The sequence below is a fragment of the Brachyhypopomus gauderio genome, chromosome 7, assembly GCF_052324685.1.
Source record: "Brachyhypopomus gauderio isolate BG-103 chromosome 7, BGAUD_0.2, whole genome shotgun sequence".
Taxonomy (NCBI): domain Eukaryota; kingdom Metazoa; phylum Chordata; class Actinopteri; order Gymnotiformes; family Hypopomidae; genus Brachyhypopomus; species Brachyhypopomus gauderio.
This window is the reverse complement of record NC_135217.1, coordinates 13,634,976-13,642,708: the sequence shown is the minus strand read 5'-3', so window position 1 is coordinate 13,642,708 and position 7,733 is coordinate 13,634,976.

The following is a 7,733-nucleotide window of genomic DNA, read 5'->3' as shown; positions in this document are numbered from 1 at the left end:
AATGATTATAGAATGTAGGCCTCCGAAGAAACCTGCCATGTTGAAGTGAGGTTATTTTCAGTGCATGACCCACTCTGTATTTGAAACAGTCCTACATTGAAGGCCCATAAAATATTCTGCATCACACTACTACAATAGGTTTTAATGTTCTAGAAACCTCCAGTTTACACATCTTGGTTTAAACATGTGTATATAAGTTTATATATAAACTATAGCCTAAACTATAGGCTATATATTAGTAGTGGAGTACATAAGGTTTCTAGATGTTTAAACAGACATATGTCCTTAATCAGCTTTGCTTATACACCATATATACACCATCGTTATACACTTATATACGATATAGTTTTGTATATCGATTTTTTATTTGTTTCGGTAACAAAACAACGCTATCGGGTGCGTAACGAATGCGTATCAGTTTTTGGCGAACAACGGGGGAGTCATCTCCCAATATGAGCGCTTTCGGCTGAACGTGTGTGGTGGCTGTTTTGTGGGAGTTCTCACAAAATTCTAATTCAAAGGGGTAAAACTGGTGCTTTAGACAAAGAGACGCAGGAAGAAGCAGACTGCTAGGCTCCTTTTCCGCTCTCGCCTCCCTCCCCCAGTTAGCTGAAGAGAGAAACGGAGAGGGAGAGAGAGAAATACGGAGAACACACCAACGCCAAGCCAGGCAATAGCTTTCCATCGCTGGCTTACTAATCGGCTCCTTTGTTGTGCTCGATGCATGCCTGTCCCTGTCACATGACCACGTTTCCATGGCGACCGAGGTCTGAGTAATCATTTGCGCAATGACCTTTATTCCCTTGAGGGAAAGGGAGGGGGGAGGTTAGGACGAAAGCAGAGCCAGCAAAAGCAGCGAAAGGCGGAGGGAGGGAGGACGGGTGAGCAGCAGAGCGAGGCAGCGGGGACCTAGACACACACACACACGAGGAGAAAAAAACAAACTGATTTTCTCTTAGCAGTGCTGAGAAGAATCTGTTGGGTTTGGTTAGATAACGAAGAGAGAGAGAGAGAGAGAGAGAGAGAGAGAGGGAGAGGAATGCAGCAACACTGAAAGAGATAGTGAGATATAGGGAGGCCAGAAGGAATGGCAAAATCGAGCTATTGCACCCGCGGTTGGTTGTATGAAAGAGGCTTACGAAACCAGTGTGGCTGCGTTTGGGCGGACAGTCTCAACGAGGCCGTTTCAGCAGGCCTATTAAACAATACAGTTACTCGCAAAATCGATTGCTTATTGAACTGGTGAAGTTTAATATCTTTAGCCTACAGTTAAGACTAATATCGCGTCTGTCTTTCCACAAAACACTTGCTAGTGTTGGCGAAAACTGAAGTAAATTGCTACTAAGTTAAAGGTCGCCTACACCAAGTTTTACATTGAGCTCTGTGGAGCCATATGAACTCTAAAACTACTGTAGGCTATCGGAGGATATCGGCGCATTTGGGTTAAAACAAACAGTAACATGCTATGTTCCTTGTTAATGATAATGTAAGGCTACAGTAAGGCAATTTCAGATCTTAAAAACGATGTTACAATTAGCCCAGAGTCAAGAGGAACTTTTTGCTTTTCCACAGACTGTGTTCGCTGTTCTAATTAATAGCTTGGGTTACAAAGTAGCTTACAAGTGAGTTTTTTTCATAATAGCAAATTGAACTTTGATTCGTGGAACATTTTAAAGTACAAATATTTATTGGACGCCTCGTGACTCCAGCGAGTCTTTCACAGTTATATGCAGACAAACGAATGAATCAAACTTCTGAGGAAAAAACAAATGAATTTCACAACATAAGGGAAGTATGAAAAACATCTTTGGTCAGCTTGCCAAATTAATTTGTTATCTCAAAGCAGCAACGACGAGCGAACATCCAGTTAACACTCAAAAAGCCTTTAAGTTCCCGTCCCACTGCCCACTTCATTACACCTATACCTTTGCAGTTTTTGTTTTTTTTAACAATTCCCAGTTCGTCGACCACAATGTACTTTCTCATTGCCGCCGCTGTCTAGAAATTATTTTGGCAGTGGAATTCTCTCGGCGTGATATTAGCACTGCAATGGTAATGGTGTATTGGCGTTGACCTGTTACAGGTTTATCAGGCACAGCAGTGTTCGTATTTTTTTCTTTTTTGGCAGTGTCACTGCCTTGCTGTGAAAATATCCCGCCAATTGTTATGATAAAGGCCTAGAGGAAGTCTGACACATTGTGCATAGCTACACATAGCCTGTAGACTCTTAACTGCACACCTACAAGATGTACCTACACTGTAGGTGTTTCAAAGTGGCTGTTGAGTGTAATCCTTATGTAACTGCACAGGTCTAGTCAAATGATAATACCACATTTGAGTGATGGCAGAGTGGAACAGATCTTGAGTTTATGATACCAAATGTTAAAAACCGAAATCTGTACAAATTTAATCCTAAGACATTTTGGGGAAAGAAACATGCCAAAACTACAGGATTTTAATTCTGTCAAAAAAGGGCCTACATTTCCAGGTTTTACAGAAAATTTAAACTGTCTGCATAAACCCTTATAGCTTATTGCTTACCACAGTGTTATAGTTTGTCTGTTTGTCTATGATGTACTTCCAGCCAGTGTACTTTGCAGCACTGATGGAATATTCTTTAAATTCATGCTTTTTCAGTTGTTTTCTTCCCTGTCTTGAGCCAGCAGTTATACAGGAGTATGACATGTAAGTTAAGCACATTTACTTAAAGGTGAATGAGAAAAGAACAGAATACAATTCTGCAGTACAGAAGCATATTCCCACACACCAGGAATACAGGTATTTCTGACATACTTGAGTGCGTTCCGCCTCACAAAATAACCAGCCAGCCACCCACACAAACATAATGCTGTTTTATTCTTGGAGCTTCTCAGACATTTGTGAAAGTAAGAAATGTATGGGCAGAGTGTTCCTCCTAGCTAGACCCTTTCGATCTTTGGGAGGATGCGTAGGGAGGTGGGAGTGGTTCTGCATCTTCAGGTGCATGTTGATTGCTGAAAGTAAGGAATGCATTGTACTACTCCGCCTGTGGCAAGGACACCTTTGCCGAGACCGAAGAGACATAAGTATTCTCCATGCAGACCTCAACAGAATGAATAGCGCCTTCCTTGAACACCAATTGGACACACTAGGTGCGTATGCACGCATACACACGCGCACATACACAGTCCATCATGTTTCCTGACAAATACACTCATTTTCTGTACACATCCACTCACTCTCTTACACACAAATCTCTTTCTCTTTCTCTCTCACACACAGGCTATCTGAAATGACACACCCGCCAGCTGAGGCGCGTTTTTTTTAAAGGGTGGGGGGAGGGTGGGGGGAATCGAGCAGGAAGCATCGAGGTCGGGTGTTTGATGGGGTCGGCGAGACTGTTAATCACAGAAATGGTTCCGTTAGCCGCGGCAGCTGAATTCACAGCCAGACACATGTGACTCCGCCGGCAGCAATCACAGATGACACAGAGGACGTCATCTTCCCTCCCCACATCCCTGGATGGGTACTCCAATAATGGGAAGGAGAGGTTTGGCTAAAGGTTGAAGAAGGATCCTCAAAGCATTTGCCACTTAGCGTTTCACCACATGTGTCTCCGTGCAGTTTAGGGATGAGAGGACGGTGAGTGTATATAGGAAATGCTTTCATCTGGCAGTTATAAAATCACATTATTGCTGCTACAACCAGGGAGATATAAAACAGCCTGCCACTGAGTAGATCAGCAGCCATTTTTGTATTTTACTGCACAGAATAACTTGTAGTGTGCAGGTAAACAGTATCCTTACTGAGCTTATGCCCACTTAGATAGCCACCTGCAAAGGTTTAGAAGGCCATTCATTGGCTTCTTGAAGGTAAGCTCACCTGAATCTCCCTGAGGCAACCCCTTCTCCAGCAGCAGGGATGATTGCCCCCCTCCCCCACCATCCCTTCTCTCTCCTCCTGCAGCTGTCAGTCCTATGACCTACTGGTCAAATCAATAGGTTTCCTCTCAGGCCTTTAGCAAGCGTGTCCTCCAGGCTGCTAGCTAACAGTCAGTCAAGGCTGCATCTCCAGACAAAGGTGAGGATTGGAACGGCCAAAGCAAATCCACTCCAGCCATTTTCGTGGCTTTGTCATCTGTTCTGTGTCGCTCAATTATTTACTCACTCATATAATGTAAAAATGTGTTGCCAAACTTGTTAGTTCGATGCATTTTTGTCCACTGATATGTTTGTTATTTATTAGCAAGGTTAAATGACATATGACAGGCACTGTCTGCTTTGCCAACGGTGTGACTAAGGTACTCTAGACAAATTTAAAAGAGCACATAAGTGTTGAACTACTGGCCTGATCACTGGTCGCTTACCAAGTCCACACAACTCTCATCTTTGACTTGCAATGACTGGAGATCAATATTCCTCCTGTACCAGAGGTTTCTGAGGTTCCACTCAGTTGGAGCAGTTGCCCTGTGCCACCAGGCAAGGTCGCAGGCGAAGAAAGTAGAACGCTTCGCTTTGTGCGCCCTCTGTAGCCTAGGGGTTCCACTTTGAAGGCCCATAGGGACCTATGGAGAGCCCATTGACTGGTAGAAAGAGAGAAGGGCCTACTCAGCTCTTTACAGCATTCAGACTCGGCACAGAGCATCCATTGTGCTGTAACAGCCTCTGGCTAGAGCCAGGGCACAAGTCCACAACCGACAGCGGAGGCCTCTCGCAGAACCATATGTAGGCAGAGCGCTGGGGATGTGAGTGCGCATGCGCGCGCGTGTTTGTCGGGCGGGGGGAGTTTCGAAGCGCAGACTCTAATACTACATGATTCATCCAAGAGCTGTCTGGCAGAAGTAAGTTGTTTGGCTGTGTACAACTGGTTTCCTGGCAACTTGCTCCCATGGCCCATCGCTGGAGATCTCAGCCAAGGAGAGACAGAGAGTGGGCGTCCATGGCTGTGCCAGCAAAGGTCACGCCGTGGGACAGGTCGTGCCACGGAACGTGTCGCCCCACAGGACACGTCACACTGTGAGACAGGTGGGCTTCTCTTAGCCAAATAAAATAATCATATGGGCAATCAGGACTGCCAGGTGATAACCTAGTGACTGTAATTACATGTTACTTGGCTGGCCTGATCGAAGACGGAAGTCCCATCGAAAGCTAATGTAAACCTAAAAGCAGCCACAAGAGCACAGCTGATGGCTACAACAGATTCACTATGCCAAAACAGAAGAAAAAATACAACTACTTTGGCAAGCTGGTGCTTGAAAGGTAGTATTCATAAGAGAGTTGTATTGTAACAGCCTGACAGAGGGAGAAAGCATAATAGAAAACAGAGAGAAAGGACAGCAAAGGGGGTTAGGAAGAAAGAAAGGCCTGCCGCTCTATCCATCTGCCAAGCTGATTCTAGTCCCTCCCTCTATCCATCTCGACCACAGATGTTTAATCCAACCCCCTTCTCACACACACACACACACACACACACACACACACACACACACACAGAGTCAGCAGACCCCCCTCGTAGTGACTACCACACATACTCTCAGTAAGATAAAGCAGGCAGTGTCAGCCACGTGTCTGTTGAATAGGAATCTCAGTATGGGCCAAGCCTCCAGACAGCTGACCAGAGATCGGCACTACAGCCAATCAGCAGGGTCATATCCATCCACCTCAGCTGTACACTGTGTGCCTGGATGTTGTCCACAGGAAACACAAATCACAACAGCATGCAGCACACACACACACACACACACACACACACACACACACACACACACACACACACACACACACACACACACACAAAGATAAGATGCTCATATGAATATATATACCTGTTTACACTCACTGTTCCTCACTAAATCATCACACAAACTCACCCAAGTATGTCTTGTCTCCACAGGCTAGGTTTTTTATCTTAGCTAAAAATAAATGGACATCTCTTTTGTGACTTATGCACACAAACAGCGCCATGGGCAGGATGTTTTAGCCTATAATCCAAAGCTTTAGTCTGTAATCTGTCTGAAAGTGATTGACAAATCTGACCTACAGCTACCTTTACCTATTCTGTGATTCAACCTCATGTATATACTTTCCCCAATCCAGACATCAGACATCTAACAACCTTACTCTTACACAACATCAATCTTCTGGCTACTGTGTCATGCCTGGTCACTAAGGATAAAATACAGAAAGATTTAACACTAGCTCCACCTGGTTTATCCTGGCCGACCTGCTAATTAGAGGAAGTAACTGTTACAACAATACAACAGCATTACACAACTGCACGGCCGGAACGGCAAACTGTCTGTAGCCATAGAACCAGCTACTTTGATGTTTCAGCTCCCAGGATGCAGACGTGGTTTATGAGGGAGGCATCCCCGTTATCTAGAAACAGCAAGATGCACCTGTGGCACCAGAGACAGCTTGACTAGCAGTTTGCCCAGGACTGGCCATGCTGCTGAGGTCAGAGGTAGGAGAACGCTACCTCAAGCCTGACCAGATTGGGCTCGGGCTGACCAGATATTTGTAGTGAGCAGAACCGCATTCTGTTTTGATCAAATCAGTCTTCTGAAGATGTAAGAAGATTATTATTATTCTGTAGATTAAGTTTATTTTACAGGGCTTGGTAAAAATAATGGAAAGCTACATGAAGGCTTTGAGGTAACTAAATTTAATTTACAAATGCAGCTACACAGGTGAGTCATATTTCATTGAGAGCCAGTTAGCAATGCGGTTTCACCATTAGCACTTTGATATGGGAGTTATATAAGGCCACCAGCAGAGTCACAAAGAGACCTTACAGTTAGTGCCAGAATTAAACTGGTCACAAAAATGAAATGATTTAATATGCCAGAAGGGTTTAGAAGAACATGTTGATGTATGGAAAAACTGCACCACCAAACACTAGCAGTGGGTGCATGTTGAATCTTATAGAAAGGGATAAAGGGAAGCTTACCAGTGTAGTGGCTAAAATACCCAAAACCACTGCAATGGGTGGCACTCATCTTTAGGTGAATGAAATTAATGTATCATTAGGCATTTCCATTAATTTGTCCTGCATATAAAAAAGCTGACCTTGCTACTAGACTTGGGAAATGTAGTTTGTATACGTATATTGCCTGTATAGTTCTGACCTAAGCCAATTTGTAACTTATTTCATGTGGTTATGCTATCTCAGAGACAAATAAAGCCTAACCAACTGAACTAATTAGAGATGTCACTGAATCCATATCAGGAATACATCCAGACATCTAAAAAACGACACCTGCCGTGTCACGACACCTGCCGTATCTGGTAGCACACGTTGTGCATCAGATAATGTAGTAGTGTACTGCTGGGATATTTCTCCCTTGTCCATCCCTCGCTCTCTATCTCCTTCTCTCAGCTCCCTCTTGGTTGCACTGTTCACTCGCTCTTCCTCTCCTTCCATCTCCTTCTGGAACATTCTACTCTCCCTCCCTTGAGCTGCCTCTCCTCCACATGTGCTCCTTTTACTCTTCTGTTTACAGCAGGGTTGCTGCAACCCCCCCTTCTCTCTCATTCTTCTTGTTTTGTCCTATCTCCTCTGTTATGTCTTCCTCTCTCCTCCTCCTCCTCCTCCTCTTCTCCTCTTCTGTTTTTTTCTTTACCCCATCCATGCTCTCATTTCTAACCCTCATGCTACCCCCTTCCTTCCTGCTCTTTCTCTCCTCCCTCTTTCTCTCCCTCTCCCCCCTCTCCATCTCTCTCTCCCTCTCTCTCTCACTCCCTCTATCCCTCTCT